Consider the following 20,442-nt stretch of genomic DNA (forward strand, 5'->3'; position numbering starts at 1 on the left):
TGGGTAGGCCAGAAAAGGGGCAAATGCATATAGTTGTAAAGTGGTTCCAGCATAGTACCCCAAGGCAGAAGCAGGTGCAGATTCTTTCTGGAGGAATCTTGCTTTAACCCAGGCCTCAAAGAGTTCAAAATATATCACTACAAGAAAATTTAACTCAGAGTCAAAAATTATAAAACAGACAAGTAAAGCAAAGTATCATGAATAGAACGAGCCAAAATAGTAGCAACAGAATTAGACACGTAGTGATCTCAGATGTAGTTGTCAGACAGAGAATGTAAAATGACTTCGTTTCAAAGAAATGAGAAGGTTAGGGCTTTCCTGGTGGCGCAGTGGTTAAGAGTCCGCCTGCCAATGCAGGGGACGCGGGTTCGTGTCCCGGTCCGGGAAGATCCCACATGCCGCGGAGCGGCTGGGCCCGTGAGCCATGGCCGCTGAGCCTGCGCGTCCGGAGCCTGTGCTCCGCAACAGAAGAGGCCACAACAGTGAGAGGCCCGCGTACCACAAAAAAAAAATAAAAGAAAGAAATGAGGTTAAAAATGTGAGTAAATAGCAAGTGAATATAAAAATGACAAAGGAGGTCTGAAAAAACTAAATAGAGCTTTGAGAAATTAAATATATAATTGGAATTTAAAAATCAGCAAACAAGCTTAATGGTAAATTTTGACATAGGCAAAGAGAGAATGAGTCAACTGTAAGACAGTTCTGAGCTTTTTGACTGTGACCTATAGTAAGGAATTCATTTACTGACATGTGTATACATATGACACATGTGTGTAATTTAAGCCAAAGTTTTGAGAAACTGATCATATCCTCCTAAGGGTAGTGTTCTGTGCTATTTTTTCTTTCTAATTTACTCTTTTTCATTAAAAAAAAAAAAGTTGGATTTAATCTAGGAAATTTTATGAACCACATGGTCATGACCAAAGTTTTGAAGATAACTGATTTTAATCAAGTTGAAAATATGGATACTCTACAACCTAGCATTTGGCCACCACTATTCATAGCACTTTATGTGGCCCACCACAAAAAAATCTGGAAGAAAACAAAACATCGATTGTATAAAACATAACTATGGTGTGGTGTTTTTTTTGTTTTTGACCTCGTTGCGCGGCTTGTGGGGATCTTAGTTTCCCAACCAGGGACTGAACCCAGGTCCTCAGCAGTGAAAGTGCAGAGTCCTAACCGCTGGATTGCCAGGGAATTCCCTGTGGTGTGGTTTATACAGTGGAGTACTGTAGGACTGGGGTGATACTGAAAATGATGAACAACCAATACAGCATGGGCACCACCCCGTCAGAGTGGATGCTGCCCGGAAACAGCCAGCCTCAGCCCACACCTGTGCATGTCAGCCCTTTTCCCAGCTTTGAAAATGAATGGATCACTGATTCAGACATCAACATAATGTTGAGTGGAAAAAGCAGGTTGCAAAAAAGATCGTATACAGTCTGATTCCATTTATATGAGGTTCAGAGATTTGAGCAAACTAAATAGTATATTGTTTAGGGATACACGAACATGTGATTAGGCTGTTTTTTAAAAGGCAAGTGTACACACAGAATTTAGGAGCGTTGTTACCTGTTAGTGGAGGATGAGGGAGTGGATAAAGAAGAATCAAAAGGAGCTTCAGAGGTGTTAGTAATTTAGTTTTTCTTTGTAAAATTGCTTGTGGATACACGAGTGTTCCTTGGTAATTCTTTATATTTTGTACCTGTTTAACATTCAATGAAAATAATTTAATTTTAAAAAAAGCCAAGGCGGGATCAACACAGGTAATAAATCTTTTGTGCTGATCAGGCCATTTTTGGAAAGGCATCTTTAGTTTTGGGGGCCAAATTTTATGAACATTAGCAAACTGGAATATGTCCAGAGGAAAACATCCAGGGTAGTGGTGTAAACGTGGTCCTGAGCCTTTCATTTTTCAGATGCAGATCACGTGGATTCTGAGTGTGGGGAGTTTTGTTCTCCCCCAGTCTGTTGGCTGGTAGAAGTGGGAAGTGAACTCTGGTCTGTAAACTCGCAGGGTAATGTGCTTTTGCTGCACTGTGCAGAAAGGCGTTCCCAAAAAAGTCCCACAGTTGTTCTGTAGTTTGCTAAAGGCTTTGTGTTTTTCTGTCAAATGCTGTCATTGTGGACCCTGTGGCATGGTGTAATATACCAAATAACAGCTCAGAAACGGGATCTTTCATTGCTGGGTCAGGCAAGCCCTCTGCTGTCCATAGCTCCTGAGGGCAGCTCTAGACTCAGGTTGTGTCCATCGCAGGGACACACACACACACACACACGGGTAATTTAGTTTGGAGCCTTTTGGGGAGAGGCAGGCTCAGTCCAGGGTTTGCTCTTTGGCTGTGCAGGGAATCAGTTTGACCAGGGCCTTAGCTAGATAAAAACATGGAGGGCTGGGCAGATTGTGGCCTTTGTCTAGGTAATGATTACTTGAAGTAAAGGAGTAAATTAGCAATTACTGAGTGTCTGCAATGTGCTAGCTGTTGTTGGGCATTTAAGACAATTTTTTTAGAGCAGTTTTAGGTTTGCAGTAAAACTAAGGGGGAGTTAAGATTTCCCATTTACCCTCTGCCCCCCTCACACGCATAGCCTCCCCATTATCAACATTCCTCACCAGAGTGGTACATTTGTTACAACTGATTAACCTACAGTAACACATCTTTATCACCCAAAGCCCATAGTTTACATTGCAGTTCACTTTTGGTATTGTACATTCTGTCTGGACAGACGTATCCAAATGACATACTAATAATGATAGGTATCCACCATTATAGCCTCATACCAAGTATTTTCACTGCCCTAAAAGTCCTCTATGCTCTGCCTGTTCACCCCTCCCTCTCTCCTAACCCCTGGCAATCCCTAATCTTTTTACTGTCTCCATAGTTTTGCCTTTTCTTCCATGTCATATACTTGGAATTATACAGTGTATAGCCTTTTCAGATTGGCTCTTTCACTTAGTAATAGGCATTTATGTTTCTTCTGTGTCTTTTCATGGCTCATTAGCTCATTTCTTTTTAGTGCTGAATAGTATTCCATTGTCTGGATATAGTTTATTTATCCATTCATCTATTGGAGGACATCGTGGTTGCTTTCAAGTGTTGGCAGTTATGAATGAAGCTGCTGCAAATATCCATGTGCAGGTTTTGTGTGGACATAAGTTTTTAACACCTTTGGGTAAATACCAAGGAGAGCAGTTGCTGGATTGTATGGTAAGAGTATGTCTAGTTTTATAAGAAACCACCAAACTGGCTTCCAAAGTGACTGTGTCATCTTGCAGTCCACCAGCAATGAATGAGTTCCTGCTGTTCCACAGTCTTACCAGCATCTGGTGTTGTCAGTGTTCTGGATTTGGGCCATTCTAATAGGTGTGTAGTGGATCCCATCGTATTAATTTGCATTTCCCTGATGACATATGCTGTCGAGCATCTTTTCATACGTTTGTTAGTCATTTTCACATAAAAATATTCTGTTCCATTGGGAAGAAAGTGGTCTTACCCCATCTTACTGATGTGGAACTTAGGGAAGGATGGCTGAACTCGGTATTTGGGGGAGAGAAGGCCTTCCTGTCAGGAGAGCCAGCTCGCCGAGTCCTGGCTAGAGGCAGTGTTTGGGGGAGGTTAGGAGCACAGACTGCAGTAGCAGGGCTGGGCACATGTACAGCCACTCTGCTGTTTGCTGGCTGGGGGACATAAGTTATCTGACTACCTCAAGTCTCTTGCCTCATCAGAAAACGAGGGATTGTTCTGAGAAGTAAATGAATTCGTATGCATAAAGTACTTAGAACAGTGGCCTGGCACATAGAAAAGGCTACAAACTGACGTGTTTAGAGAAATGTTTTCCTGACTCTGGCTTATGGCAAGCAGTTCTCCTGGTCTCTGTGGCCCTGTAGCAGAGCCTGCCCTCAGTCTGAAGGGGGTGAGGTAGCTACATCCAGTCTGGTTTCCCCAGCATCCCAAGTTGGGTTCTCTCCGCACGGAGAAGGTAGGAGTAGCCTTGATGATTTGCATACGTCAGGTCATCCTCCTCCAGGATCCTGCATCTTCCAGGGCCATTGAGATGTTGCCAATTAAAAGACACACAGCTGCACTTAGTCCTAAGAGCTTGCTCTGCAGATGAGAAACTGAGGCTCAAGGAGGTTATGACTGTTCCAAAGTCACTTCAGCAGAGCTGGGATTAGGACGTGGTCTGTGCTACCTCCAGAACGTGTAGAGGACGAGGCCAGTTTTCTCTGTGGAGCCATGGTCCACTGTGTGGATGACCTCATGTTTCTTGGGTCAGCTGGACCATTGAGACTCCTGGCTTCCACATGCCCTTTGGGGCCTATGAGGTGCAGACTGTGCCGGCTTCTGAGTCATGCCAGGGCAACTTGCCTCTTCTGTGAGTACCTCTGCTGCCCGCTCCTCTTAACCCAGTTTCTTTCTAAATTGTGCGGAGATCAGACATCCATTAGCTTCTTCCGTGAGTTTCCCTCGTGCCTGACCTATCGTATCCTGTGGTCATTGGCTTCTCACAATCCTGATGAAGTTCTTTGTTACTTGCTGCCACTTCCGTTGGCTTTAATAATTTTCCCTTCTTTATTGCCATTTCCCCCCTTGTGACCCTTGTGTGTTTCTGCCATATTTCCTGTACCTGGGGGTCCATCACTAGGCAGTGAGCTGGTACGAAGGAGAACATGGTATGAACCGAATCAACGATATGTCATGTGATCTGTGCAGTCTTACCTCTCAGCTTTCTTTTGATGAGCCTGGAGCCAAAGAGGACATTATTAACACAGCATTGCAGTCAATACCATATGCTTTCAGCAAGGGGAGAGAGTACACCAGAAATGGACCAAAAACTGTGGGAGGCTGTAATTCCAGAAATGATCTGAGGACGTCCCTTCCCTAAAACACTAAGGCAGGAAAAGATAAGGTTTCAGAAATAGGTAAAGTGTGATCTGCACAAGTGCCTGGCATAAGTAATGTTTAAACATAAGGATACTCTTTTCTTCAGCTTAAGGTAGCTTTGTTGCTTATGCTTTTCTTTTCACCGAAATGAGGACATTTATTCAAGATTAACATAATCATGAAATAGTGCAATTTAGGAAATTAGATAATTATTCAAAGCATGCTTGAACATGCCGACATACTATAGTAATTTTCAATTTTAATAGTAAAATATTCCTTGCTCTCTATTTTTTGCCTTTTAAACATATGCTAAAAATTTTCTACCAACTCTCATTTTAAATGGAGAATGAAAATCATTGTCACTTGAAACTAATTCGTGTTATTTAAAAAAGAAATCCCTCATATTTGAACTCACTCTTCTTTATGGCAGGGTCTTTTTAAAATGAGTTCTTTTGAGACCATTAGGAAAAAAAATGGGAGAAAGTTTAAAACGTCCAGGCAGAGAACCTTCCAGTCAGAACTGTCAGGTCTTTAAAAGCAGTCTTGGGATTTTTCTTGTTGTTTGGTAACAGTATTGAACAGATGGTTAATTGAGAGCAATAAAGCTGGATAATCAAATCTGATAAGCTAAGAAGAGGTTAACTAGAGCAATCTGTAGTATTTAGAAAAATTTCCAGGGTGATTGGGGAGTGGTGGCTGAAATCAACATTTGAGATTTCATTTGTGTTAATGCAAAAATAAAAAGCCACAAGTTTGTTTACTAATTAACAATTGTTTTCTTTCATTTAAAAAATAACCCCCTCCCACCTACCCCCACCCCGATCCAGTCCTTCCTTGTAGGGAGAAAAGGAAGGGAGAAATTTGTCAGCCAGCTGCCTGCATTGCCACCTCAGGAAATAGCATGTCAAATTCCTGCTTTCTCTAGACCCTCCTCCTGGCCTTCCCTTCATCCTCATTTATTGAGTGTGCCAGATTTGGTGCTAGGTGATGGGACTATAAAGAAGAAACGAGACATAATTCCATGGTGCAGTAGGGGAGTGGGTCTAACAAATAACACAGAACAGCGTGGAAACCTCCGAAGAATCCTTTCAGTTTGTTTAGAGAAATTGTATGTGCCGAAGGGCTGTTCACAACCTTATCGGGGCTTTTTTTTCTTTTTTTTTTTAACCTTTGTAGTTTACTTCATTTAAATTACAAGCCAATTAACTTCTTTGTGTTTTTCCCAATCTCAGAAGGCAGCTTTTTCAGAGGGGTGTAGCGATTCCGCCTAAATTCTTCTGCAAACTCACTATGCCTTTGCAGAGCCTTGTACGTTCTGAGCAGCAGTAAAGACAGCTTTATTATGTCTCCTTTGCAGAAGGAGCCTGCTTCTGCTTCCTTTTCCATTCTTCAGGTCTTTTTCCTTCGTAACATTTCTATCAGTTTGATGTTTTCTCTTAAAACTTTGGCCCAGCCATGTGTTCTGTCCTAATCACTGGACCACACCAAGGATCATACTGTTCCTTTCTTTAATATGTCCCAGTATCACGTTTGTCTGATAAGTGTTCTATAGGGAAACACAGCTTCTGTTAGTGTGGTTATGTTTGTCTTTAATCTATATGCATTTAACAGTGTGTTTGGGTTTTTGCCAACTCCAGTTGGAGTAAAAGATCTTCAGTAAAGACACCTAGATAATTTGGTGAATACTTTATCCAAACTCTATAGTTCATCCTCTGAAAACAGGTCTCTGGTGTGTGGGATATGAACGTGTTATCCAGGGGAAAGTAATCATTGGATAGCTTGTCTTGGTAAAGTTTATAAAATGCATTTGTAAAATGCATTGGTAAAGTTTATAAAATGCATTTCTCAAATTGGCCTAAAGAAAAATGATTGCTCAGCTGTTTAAAAGACAATTGATCATGTCCTTTGCTTGTCGGTATCCTTCTCCTTTGTTATTCTTCTGAGTTCCTGTATGACATTTAATAACAAATCAGAAGACTAAAGTAACAAGGATGCATTTGAATTCCTATGGTTTATGGATCAGTTTATTAGGCCAGAAAGGGAAGGGGCAATAGAGTGAGAACACTTAGGACCTGCCTGGGTTATGTGAACTAACCTGGGATGGGAGTCTGGTAGGAAAAAAGCAGAATCTTTGAAATCTTGTGCACCTGAATTCAAATCAGGTGAACCTGGAAAGGAACCAAATCTTTCTGAAATCTTAGTTTCCTCTTCTGCCAAATGGGGACTGTAGGATTTACCCTCACAGGGTTGTGAATAGTGGCTGGATTGTACAGTGTGTGGCCAGGCACTTATTTACTGTGTGCCTATTATTACTTCTTAAAGGGCAGGGACTGTGTTCAAATCAAGTCATCTAATCTTTCTGAATCTCAGCTTTGTCATCTGGGGACTTCTAACACATTAATATGAAAAAGCTCAGAAAATTTACAGGTATAATGACTTATTTCACAAAGCCTTCCTGAATATCCACCAGGATATGAGCTCTACTATAGGCTTTCTTTTTCAAGTCTCTTTGGTGCTTCCAAAACATTTATTTGGTATTATTATTATCTAGATATTAGTTACATCTCACAAATATTGCACAGTTGATAGAAAGGAATACATATCTTATTTACCTTTATAATTTCTCCTGTATTTTAAATGTAGTAAGGGCTTAGTAAATGTTTATTAAAAGTGAATTTTTTTGTTGTTATTACCATTGCCCTCTGCTTTACAAACTGATCTAGCTGATAGCATCATAATGGATTCATTTCCACAGAAAATCTACCTCATTGTCTCTGTAGTCATTTTATGGCTTTAACATTACATATGGAATATGTAAAACCCAAGATACTTTTCTTATTACCATCGTATGTTGCTCTTAGCAGAGCTGAATTATATTCAGAGATGTACGATGTCTGTGAGTTTTCGTATCGAAGAAGAAAAAAAAACTTTGAATGTTCCTACCCTTCTTTCCAATTTTTGTATTTGTGGTTTTAATTTATTTTGTGAATACTTATGAAAATGTGCTATCGCATTTTATTTACAGTTGGGTATTTAGAGTTGAATATTTAGATGGTTTTCTCTTTTCAATAAGAAAGAAGTGTGCTTTTTGAACTTTTCTGGCACCTTGGAGAGTAGAGAGTAACTTCCTCCAAACCTTCAGACTTTTTCTTATATCACCTGTGAGACTTGAACAGCCAGAGCAGTAAGCTCTTTTCTGGTTTCTACAGTAATAAAAATGACCCTACTGTCCATTGATTACCCATCCTGGTGGGCCTAGTTTGGAGGAAGGAAGAGAATATATCCAGCAATTAATCAGCAGCCATTAAGAGACATCTACAAGCAAATGAAGGGCCTGCATTCTTTACTGATGAAAAAAAAAAAAAGGCAACACCTCTTGAAACTGGAATTTACTTTGCTCGTGAGTTGTTCTTAGTCATTCTGTTTTGCTTGTGCTCAGCGTATAGGAGTTGCAATAACCTGACATTGTGTTCATTTACGTCAACAGCTTCTGTTTGCATTCTTATAGACTAATTTAAATAAAGGCTGTGTGGGTGATAGTAGAAATATTAGTTATCTATAGCTGCAAACAAGTTGCCCTGAATTTAGGGACTTAAAACAATAAACATTTTTTATCTCACCTAGTTTCTCTGGATTAGAAATCCAGGAATGTCCTAGGTGGGCAGCTCTGGCTCGGGATCTTTCATAAGGTTGCAGCCCAGATTTCCTCCCGTATTGTAAGTAGTCCACAGGAAGTCTTGACTGGGGCTAGAAGATCCACTCCCAAGGTGGTTTGCTCACAAGCCTGGCAAATTTGAACTGGTTATTGGCAGGAGGCCTCTCTGTTCCTTACCACGTGGATTTCTCCATAGGGCTGCTTGAATGTCTGTATAACATGAATAAGTGATCACAGAGAGCAATGTGGAAGCTGCATAGTCTTTTATGACCTAGTCTGGAAGTCACACATCATTTCCACAATATCCTACTGGCTCCACAAGTTAACTCCACTCATGTGGGAGGAGAATACACAAGGATATGAAGACCAGGAGGCAGGGATATTTGGGGATTATCTTGGAGGCTGGCTACCAAAGTAGGAGAATGTCCGATCCTTACACATATTTAAAAATGTCCAGTGGATGTTTAAATAACCTTAATTTTAACTTTAACAAAAATAATATAATTATTGGAATGTAGAGGTTTCCAATTTTTATCCCTTTTTTCCCAAATTGCACATGTTGGTATAAGTTGATTATTGGTCCATTTCAATTGCTTATATAATACCTATTTTTCAGAGATGTAGTCATAGAATTATATCTAGGTAAAAGAAATCGTTTAGCTGGGCAGGGCTTTCACTGATGATAAGCTCAGCACCTCTCAACAACCCGTTACCATTCTGTAAAACCCTCTGAATTCATCAAGCCCTCAGTTGACATTTACTGAGCACCTCTGATGTGCTAGGCAATATCAGTGCAAAAGGTCTCTGCCCTCAAGCAGAGCCAACAGTTTGTTATAATCTGTGCTAAATATTACAGTAGAGATACGTAGTGGAGATGGTGAGGTCGGTTGTTGAAGGTCATGGGCTCTGAAGTCCGTTTGCCTAAGTTCAGCTCCTGGCTCCCCTACTTATTAGCTGTATGACCTTGGACCAGTTATTTAACCTTTCTATTGAGTTTTCTTTCCTGATCTTCCCTTATTACAGCCTGCCTACCTCATCACGCTGTGAGGGTTTAGGAAGCAGTGCCAGTGAGTAGTGTTGGCCAGCCACTTGGCAGTACCTGCAATGATCAGTTTGGATGAGGGAAGGTTCCAGGGGCTGGGAGACTTTTGGGTAGTCTCTTGGAGGGTGAGTTGGTGGGGCCTCGGCACGGGACACCAGCATGAAGGAGGGCTAGAGGCCGAGAAGCTGAGCCATGGGTGAGGCTGGGCATGTCATGTGGTGGCTTCGGGAGGGTGTCTGGAAATGAGCTAGCGGCATCCTCTGCGAGGATGCAGAGAGGCTCATGTAGAGCGCCGGGACATTGTCCACTCTCTGAGAGCACCCCAGTTTAAATCTCAGCTTTCTCACCGCCTCTGTGAGTACTCTCACAGTTGCCAGATCTTACGTCTGTATTTGCAGTGAGGAAAATATTGTCACTGCAGTTACGGGCCAAACAAAAGAAGTTTGAACTTCTTTGGTGGAGGCTTTTAAAAACCCTAGAATGATAGGATTTGTTCTTTTTTTGTTTGCTTTTTTAAAGTGGTCTGGCTAAAGGGTGGACGATGGGTTGAATAGTTAGGATGGTTGCAGTAATTGTTGGGGAGACGATTGAGACCTCACTGGGGACTAGAGAGGTGAGGAGAGGTTTATCAGAGCTGAGTCCTGAGGACTGAGTCCTTCCTGTCGGGGGTGGCATTTCCCACATTCCTAGGCCACCGGCAGAACTAGGACACGTGCCGTCCTATCCTAAAGAGCCTCGACTCATCCAGAATTTTACAGTTATAAAAACCTGAAAAGGAGAGATTTTAATGTCAGCATATATGTAAGTTAGTGTCGCTTTGAATTATATATGAGGGAATGAGCACCATAATCGTCTTGGCCTTTAAGTGTCTGGCTCTGGTAGTGATAACGTTATCTTATGGACAAAAGAAGATGACGATTATGTCAATTCTAGAAACTACTTTTCAGGTGCCCACTTCCCATTTCCAAAAAACTTTCTTGAAAACAAAACTTAAAAGCGTGGTGAGGCTTTAAAGAAGAAAAGATGGATAGGAAAAGAAATTTTGAATTAGATAAATAAGAATCCCTTTGCCAACCAAACTGGATTCCAGATAGCTTCTAGGCCCAAGGTGGGGATCAGGGTGGTTAGTCTATTTCGCCTCTTCTCACATGGTTCTGAATTCGCCGCCCAGTCCTCTGCCAGTCCTCTCTGCCAGCAGAGTTGACCCTTCCTCACGTTTTGGATGATATAATGGTCCGTGGACAGGCTCTTTTACCAAAGGTGCATCAGCTTCAAATGTGTCTGTCTTCTAGCTTCTTTAGGAGGTAGGTCTAGTTGAAGCCAGATGGCTCTAACCCATCTAATAGAAGAGGATGAAACAGGAATTCTATGGTATCTAGTTGGCTTAAAGCCTATTCATTTTCATTAGAAAAATATTTTAATGTGACTGCTACTCTCTCTCTTTTAAAACTTAGAAGCATGCACTCATGCACTTTTACACTTGCAGCTATGACACCATGGAAAAAGTAATCTGGAAATGAATGGCATTTTTATAACAACTGTTAACTTATATGAAGTACTTGTCTAGTAACCAGATTTGGAAACAGTGTCTCCGTCCAGGGCTGTAGAAGCTGAGCAGGGAGAACCCGGCTCTGGAAGGGAAAACTTTGGACTGACTTCCCGCTTCCTCAGTTGTGTTTGAAATGTATATATGTATATATTTTCTTTCTTTTTTTTTTTTCAAAACAGCACATCAAAAATTTTTGTTACAATTCAACATGCTGTTCTAACAGTGCTGTGGCCAAGTCACCCAACGTCTTCTTCACTTTCCTTCCACACAAGTTAATTTGTTTCACAAAGTGGAACTAAAGTATATTCAAGTCATTCAAATGCAAGCTACATAGATTCCTTGTAAGTTACTGTATTAAGGTAGAAAAGAGATGCAAGAAAAAAAGACATCACAGAACTTATAGGATATCAAAATACTGGTACACAGTCTTTCCCAAGCTGCTTCATAATGATCCTAAAATTACCAGCATGAAAAAATAGTACAAGAATAAGGTTTATGGCTCCTTCAACTCTGTGTCTGTCATAATAATTACTGTAATACTTATTGTTGTAATAATTCTCATAGTTATCCTCAGAGGGCTTCCCTGGTGGCACAGTGGTTAAGAACCCGCCTGCCAATGCAGGGGACACGGGTTCGAGCCCTGGTCCGGGAAGATTCCCACATGCCACGGAGCAGCTAAGCCCGTGTGCCACAACTACTGAGCTTGGGCTCTAGAGCCCACAAGCCATGACTACTGAGCCCGCGTGCCACAACTACTGAAGCCTGCGTGCCTAGAGCCCATGCTCCGCAACAAGAGAAGCCACCACAATGAGAAGCTCGTGCACCGCAACGAAGAGTAGCCCCCGCTTGCCACAACTAGAGCAAGCCCACTCACATCAACAAAGAGCCAATGCAGCCAAAAATAAATAAATAATTAACTGATTAATTAATTTAAAAAAATTATCCTCAGAAGGATCTCTACGAAACCGGCAAAAACGACAGCTACATCTAAATCTTTGCTCTCTTGATAGAGTCTCAGTGTCATTCTGCTGTGGTTCTCTTTGAGAGTCAGACCAAGGAACTCCTTTGCCATAGCGTTTTTTTAATAGATTGGATCAGCCCCTCCATCTTATCTCTCTGATCAGTTAACACAGTCCTCACCCCTCTCCTATAGGGTATGTTTTCACCAAGTAACTGCCCAGTTGGTTGAGGTAGACATTCTGGTAGAATGAATGACAATTTGATACTAGGGTTGAGCGTCAAGTTACAGAGGTTCTTTATTAATACTTCAGGCATAGGTTGAGAGGCAACTGGAATTGCCTGGGAATTTTCATCAATGGACGTTTGAGAAGACTCCAGGGTCCAGGTTGGGTTAACCTCAGATGAATCCATTGGGAGTCTTGTCACAGCTTGAAGCTCCTCCTAGACCTTTGGGTTCCAGTGGAAGGTGATGCTTTAGACTCAGATTGCTACAAAGTAGCCTGGAAGAACTATAGAGTTAAGAAAGAGGGAGAAAAATCTAAGCTGACACACCATGGTGAGAGAAGAATCCAACCAATGTATATATTTTCTGATAGCTTGCATCACATTTGGGGTCCACCAGTTCTTTCTCCTTACACTATTTTTTTTTAATATTTATTTATTTGGTTGTGCCGGGTCTTAGTTGTGGCTCGCAGGCTCCTTAGTTGTGGCATGCATGTGGGATCTAGTTCCCTGACCGGGAATCAAACCCAGGCCCGCTGCATTGGGAGCATGGAGTCTTAACCACTGCACCACCAGGGAAATCCCCTTACACTATTTCTAATTTGATATTTCATATTATTTCATAGCTAAGAACTTAAGAATTGTTCACTTTTGGGGGTGGTGTTTCCTATTCATAATAAAAGTAGTTCAGTGTCTTGGTATATTAAAAAAATATGGTTAATGGAAGATGGTCTTGTTACTAAAGTAAACCTTTCTATAAATAAATGCAGAAACATCTGCATTAAGGGCATAGTCTGAATGTGGCAGACATAAGAATTGCGTCAATTCCTGTCTTGTGGCCAAGATTTCTTTCTTTGGCTTTCTTTATAACTAATGTCATGGCAGAGTTTCACATTCTCACAGTATCATGCAATAGAATGGTCAAAAGAACTGGTGCCAAGTTACCCTCTTTCTTAGGCTAGCCAATGGTTGTCAGTTGTACTCATCAAGGAAGAATGCGGCATGTTTTTGTTTTTATTTTTTAAGACTGAAAACCTGAGTTCTCTTCAACTTCAACTTCATTTTTAGGCCCTGGCTTTAGGCAATTTTCCAAATGTCTAACTGCTAAACTGCTTTCAAGAAATTATTGTGGTATTGCAGGGAACTTTGGTCAGGAGAAAAAGAAGGCACAAAGTCTTTCCTAGAACACCACGGGCCCATCAAATAACCTTTTAAAGAAACAACTAAAATTCCTTTTTCGAAGGCACAAAAATACTAATTCAAACCAAACCAAACAAATCTACCCCACAAGTACTGCAATTCAAATGACTAGCGGAGAGGGCCCAAGAGGGGAGGAAAAATTGTTTTGGAAAAACCATTTGAAGCTAAAAGCTTGTGTATTTTGCTCTTTGATTAGAAGTTAAAATGGGGTGATGTAGCATTTCTAAGATAAAAATTAGCCAGGACTGTAAGGACACTGTGTACCTTTTCAGGTGCTGTGTAGCTCCTCCTAGAATACCTGTCTGGTGCTCTACCCTTCCTCAAGACTACCTCACACTGCTCCCACTTGGGGACTCCAGCATGGCAAGGTGAGTCTGAAAATTTGTACTCCTTGCATACATCCTATAAGCGTATCACTTACAGTGACTTTTTTAAGAAAACTTTTCAAAGTCTTGGGAGACTTTCAGAGATTGTGTTCACTGGTGAATCATCATTTATAAACCCTTTATTTAAATAAGTACAAAGTGTAGTTAGCAGTAGTTGCCACTGTGTTACAAATTCGAGATTCAAATTTGGCGTCTGAGGCAAAATTTTGCAAACTGGCGTATCACCAGTCTTGGGCTTCCTGAGCACTGTTCTACTAATGCCTCAGATCGGCAGCCTCTTTTAAAACAGTGGAGTATTTCTAACAGTGAAAGGTTAGAAGGTCTTGGTAAGTCTGAAATATATCCTGTAGTTTGAGCTTCCATCTCTAACAGTGTCAATAATAGGCTTCATTAAATAAAGGGGGCACAAAATCCCTTGAGGAGGGAATATACAACTAAATTATTCTCCACTTGCTTTTTGTATGCTTGATGTGTATAGTCTCTTGTCTCTTGAACATTAAAGTGACTTATTGGTCTCAGGAGGGCAAATAATTTGACCTTGTTTGTGGTAAGTGAATGACTTATGAATAAACGGTTCACACTTTACAGGTGAATAAACTCTTTAAGGGCACCAACCAGTGTGCTGTCACATAAATTCCTTAGTCCCTCACTTGCAAAAGTTATGCGCTTGCATTTTTGCCCAGGTGATGAATTTTGAAGGTCTCACATAAATTAATTTCCCCTTAGAGCCTTCTAGTAATTGCTAGACTCTGTGGAAGGAGCGGATTCCTAAAAACACAAGTTCATGTCCTCACTGGTTCAGTTCTCCTGTGGACTCTGCTACGTTGCTCGAGCATTAGGGGAAAACCATGACTAAAAGTCTCCAAGTGTTGAGAATAAAAGATAGTCTGATTCTAATAAGGTGATTTCATGACATCCATGTGAGAGCTGAAAAATCCTAGTTGAGCCCTGCTATTTGTAATACAGTCAAAAGAAGAAAAGCATAAGGAAAAAATGTATTCTGTAGCTCCATTGACCAAAGTTCTCCTCCATGATTGGATAGTCACTGAAATTTTAGTTTTAGCTTTGAACACTTCAGTTATTTTGTTTCTCTTGGAACACTAGTACCTATTTACTAATACAGGTAGGAGAGGGGTATATGAGTTGCTTGGAGTTTACTGCCGAGGAGTTTTCATTTTTTGCTATTCTCAAATGCTCGGTAACAGTCTGATTCTTGACTTCAACAGCAGAGACTCCTTTAGCATTTAGCGTACTGCTCTGTTTTTCTTTTTTAAATAAAGCTTTGTTTGAACTTACAAAACTTTTTTGCCTATGCTGGATACTGAGCCAGTTTACTCATACCAACAGGGTATATGAGTTCCCTAAGCCTTTCAAAAGGAAGCATTTAATTTTTAGTTATGTTAACTTTGATGAGCAGCAAAAGCAGCATTGAAAATTCTTAGTATTGCTACATTGTAAAACTACCTTTTTTTTTTTTTAAGGAGCTACTTTAAATTTTTACTCTCTTAAAATCAGAATATCTGTACTAAATCACATTTCTCCATAGTGATGCAATTATTCCCAAGCCATTCTTCTCTTAGAGAATGAGGATAGAGAATAATTCACACTGTTATCACAAGGCATTTTTGTTAGGTTTATAAAATTGAAGCTGTGTGAGAGCAAACCATAAAGCCCATGTTTTGTGTAAAAGACAGATTAGGTAAAACAAGTTTAGATTTTACAGATTGCTTATTTGTTTCTCTTTCTCTTCTAAATAGGACTGTAATATCCTCCCACCCTCCTTTTCTGGTACTTTCCTGGAAAAAGCATTAGTGAGGGGAAAATAATGGTAAACAAGGCTTAGTTCTATAATCTTCTTTAACAACTGCCTTGCAAGTGATTTCCCATAGTTTCTGTAATGAAGCATATGGTGGTAATACACCCTGTGCTTCTGGTAATGGGGAGTAGTTTCAGAGTACTCTCAACATTTTATATTTTAAGCTTTGTACATGTATTTTCAGGTTAGGTTTTCTGTCCCATGTAGGTTTAATGGAATTTATTTTTATATGCTTGTTCTTGGTTTTAAGGGTTTAGATGGGGGCATTTCTGAATAAAACTTGTGAAGAGATGTTTTTTGTTGTTATAAGTAATCCATGCATACAGATTTTAGGAGGCTTGAAATGGCCTTGTGGAGAAAACAACTTCATAGAAAGAGGGATATTTTCTGTAATTTAAGTTGTCATAGTAACCTGCATCAAGACATGTACTTGGAATCCAGGCCTGAAGAATTTCAGTGACAATAAACATTCCAGTTGCATTCATCATCATCTTTTTTTTTTCTCTCCAAGAAAGAAGCCATCTATTGTGACCTGATTATTTCATTTCTGTTTTTAGAAAATGGGTAGCAGTTTGCATTTTTTAGTACTATGAAACTTCCCTGGTAGAGTAAAAATGAAAAATTTAGCTGCTTGTATTGGAAGTTGATATATTTTTCTGATAATGTATCTCAAACTATTTCAGATGGTAAGACAGGTTCAGTATAGTGGTTACTTAACGAAATATGAAAGAAACAGGATTTGATGAAGACTTGAAGAGATTGCCACAAACATTTATTAACATGCCAGTCTTAATATTAACAGTATTAGAATCTGGTTTTCATGGAACTCTGATCTGGGAATGTTATGAATTTCCTAATATCAAATTGTTAATATTTTATTTTATGGCATCTCGTACTATAGTCTTAATAAGCATGAATGTATTTTAATAAAAAGGATGAAGTATCATTTTTATTAGCAGAATAAGTTTACTTTGAGAAATTTGTATCCAGACGTTATCTTTAGATTTGCTGTCTTTTACAAGGAACAGTACAATGTTATTTCTAAAGAGAAAACTTTTTAGGGTTTGCTCCTCTCTTGCCTTCTGCAAGATACTGATTGCTAACCAAGATTATTCGGAGTTAAAAATGTTCTCCTGAAGCAAGGAACATTAAGAGAAATAGTGAGTTAAGGATGTGTGTGTCCATTCATTTTAGGAAACTTGGAAAATAAATTGGAAGTGTTTGTGGCTAGTCTAATTTTACAAATATATACAAAATTAGCAGTTATGGGATCTAACTGTAGTTACCTGTAATTGAAAAGTAATAATACTTTTGTAGATCTTTTCCACATATGTTTGAGAAACTTAATCAAATGGATGATGTTTTTAAAAACATAAATCAATAGAATTCTAAAATATAGAAAGGTAGATTTAGAAATCCTAGATAACTGTGAAAATGTGAAGGAAAATAAAATCACCCATTATCTCAGTTTCGAGATATTTACTCTTTCTATTTTATAGGAAGTATCTATAATTTTATAAACAAAATCGGGATCCAGCTATTAATAGCCAAAATACTAATAATGGTGAAACACAAAAATTTTATCTCCTGTTAGAGTTAGCAACATACCAGCTGTCATCACTACAATCTAACGTAGCTTTGAAATATCTAGCTAGTGTATTAAGAAAAGAAAAAGGAGTAAGAGAAAGAACTATTGGAAAGGAGGATAAAATTCTTTGTAGATCATGAAAAAAATCACAAAGACACTGAACTAAAAATAATAGAATGTAGTAAAGTTCCATTGTAAATAATGGAAATATCATGATGTATATAGTAATAATAACTAGTTCCAAAATGTGAGAAAAAAGGAGCCCATTCATAGTAGCAACAAAAAGTATGCTGAGGATTAAACTTTGTGAGAAATGCAAATGGTATTTAGGAAGAAAACCATTAAACTTTTCTCTCAGGGTGCAGAGACTCAGTATGGAAGACAATTCATTAATTATTTTTGATCTCTTTATATTGATTTGTAAGTTTAATATAATGAAAATCTCAGCAGGAAATTTTCACAGGTCAGTGATTCTGAATTTCGTATTTATAAGATAAGAGCCAAAACATATTTATATAAAGATAGTAATTAAAATGGGAGATTGGGATTGACACATATACACTAATGTATAAAATGGATAACTAGTAAGAACCTGCTGTATAAAAAAAATAAATAAAATTCAAAAATTCACACAAAAAAAGGATCCCAAATAAAATAATCCCAAAGAAATCCACAGAAAGATACATTACAGTCAAGTTATCAGAAGTCAGAGAGAATTTTTTTATTGAAGTATAGTTGATTTAGAATATTATGTTAGTTTCAGATGTACAGTATAGTGATTCATTTTTTTTTATAGATTATACTCCATTTAAAGCTATTATAAAATATTGGCTATATTCTCCAACTGTAAAAAATAATAATAATATGATGTTGATAAAGTAGACAAATACTTGAAACAGAATAGAAAGCCAAGAAGAATGTCTTATTGATTAAAAATTATAAATATAAAAATGTAATAAATATACTAGAAGAGAATGTTCATAAATATCTGATTTTGGGTTTAGGGAAAGTTAAACTAAAATACAGATGCAAAGATTTAAAAAGGAATGATTCATATATGTAATTACATTAAAAATAAAATGATTAAAAATTGCATATGTCAAATCACAAAAAAGTATTCTATATAATGTATATATATATTATCATATATATAACTAAAGTTAATACCCATATGTAAAGAACTACTTAAGATCAGTAAGAAAATAATCAACACCCAATTTAAAAAATTAGTTTGTAGCTCTGTTTTTAGTTTTTTAAGGAACCTCCATACAGTTCTCCATAGTGGCTGTACAAATTTACATTCCCACCAACAGTGTAGGAGGGTTCCCTTTTCTCCACACCCTCTCCAGCATTTACTGTTTGTAGACTTTTTGATGATGGCCATTCTGACTCGTGTGAAGTGATATCTCACTGTAGTTTTGATTTGCATTTCCCTGATAATTAGCGATGTTGAGCATCTTTTCTTGCGCCTCTTGGCCATCTGTATGTCTTCTTTGGAGTCTGGGATTGACATGTATACACTGCTACATTTAAAATAGGTAACCAACAAGGACCTGCTGTATAGTACAGGGACCTCTGCTCAATATTCTGTAATAACCTAAATGGGAAAAGAATTTGAAAAAGAACAGATACATGTATATGTATAACTGAATCACTTCGCTGTACACCTGCTACTAACACAACATTGCTAATCAACTATACTGCAGTATAAAATAAAAATAAAAATTAGTTAGTAGTTCCTACTAGTTTAAAAAAGAATACAAACATGGGGCTTCCCTGGTGGCGCAGTGGTTGAGAGTCCGCCTGCCGATGCAGGGGACACGGGTTCGTGCCCCGGTCCGGGAAGATCCCACATGCCGCGGAGCGGCTGGGCCCGTGAGATGTAGATCTAAAGATTTGTTTAATTTTAATATATTTAGTATATCACATTATTAAAGATTAAAAAAACATGTACATGACATATATGAGTGACCTGTACATAAAATGTAACATACGCAGACACATGTAATTCGTAATGTTGGCAGTGGGAGAAGTAAGAAAGATCAAAATGCTCATATAATGCACCTAAAAGGTAGACTAGTACTCTGTAGCCAATAATGGAATCTGTCTGTCTACCTGCTTCTTTATCTGTAGATAGTTTTATTTTTTACTATTTAATGAATGGAAAAATGATAGTAATCTAAAAAGTGACAGCATAAGGATGTAATATAAATTATAATCTTGTATTTTTTAACTGTATTTATGCAGAAAATAAACAAGGAGGTAATATACAAAAGTGTTGATGATTATCTCCAAGTGGTAGAATTATAGGAAAATAATAATTATTATTAATATTACATTATTACTACAGATTCTCTAAAACAAATGTGTTTGTATTCAGAAATTTGAAAGATTTTTTTTAATCTAAGATTGACCAAATGTCTAAGATTTCATCATATGCCTTATTGAAAAAAAATTACCATAAAGATATATTTATTGAGATGGACTATACACAGAGTCAAGTAATGAATCAAGATCATCAGTCTCTGGGCAGGGTTGAACAGACTGCATTTCCAGGCTACCATTCATATTAGAGTGTGGTATATACCTGTGTATCTGGGATCGTGTTCCCTGGAAGGGTAGGGTCCAGCATCCCTGGGAATGATAAAGAGCAGTGTGTCCCTAGGTTTAAATCTTAGCCCTTTCCCTGTGCCTATTATATCAAGTGTCACAGCAGCTTATATGTTCAAATATTGATTGCCAATGACATTGAATCAAAGTTAAAGTCTTTATAGATTAAATGAGAGAACTAGGACATTTATTTTAATTCCAGATATTTTGATTTATTATTTATCTCTGCTCCACTTCCCCATTGACTCCACTGTTTTGTTTACAATGATTATATCTGAGCAGGAAATTTAAGGAATTTTTAGGAAATAACCAGTCTCCCTTCTATCCCGTCTCCTCTTTCACAGAGATACTGTGCCTCTCAAGTCTTAAGTATTATTTTGTTTAATTTACTTGTGCTGTTTTTCCTGAATATGGCTCTTAATGGTGACCTTGTTTTTTTCAGTAATGCTAATGGATTTGTTTACCTTTCATCAATCAAAGGTAACCATTGTTAACAGTTTCTTGGGTATCTTCGTGTACAAAGAA

The 20,442-nt window shown here is 38.5% G+C and overlaps 1 protein-coding gene across 3 annotated transcripts in view; it reads left to right on the forward strand.

Annotated features, from left to right (window-relative positions):
* RASSF8 (Ras association domain family member 8) overlaps window positions 1–20,442 on the forward strand; it is a 123,797-nt gene that overhangs the window by 24,977 nt on the left and 78,378 nt on the right. For 2 of the 3 annotated variants that reach the window (XM_024733458.1, XM_024733457.1), the window contains exon 2: window positions 13,790–13,885. The exons of the other annotated variant lie outside the window; for it this stretch is intronic. The gene's annotated coding sequence lies outside the window, so the exon portion shown is untranslated. The remainder of the gene's footprint in view (window positions 1–13,789; window positions 13,886–20,442) is intronic. 3 annotated transcript variants of the gene reach the window in all.

Source organism: Neophocaena asiaeorientalis, unplaced genomic scaffold, assembly GCF_003031525.2.
Source record: "Neophocaena asiaeorientalis asiaeorientalis breed wild unplaced genomic scaffold, Neophocaena_asiaeorientalis_V1.1 scaffold150, whole genome shotgun sequence".
Classification (NCBI taxonomy): Eukaryota; Metazoa; Chordata; class Mammalia; order Artiodactyla; family Phocoenidae; genus Neophocaena; species Neophocaena asiaeorientalis.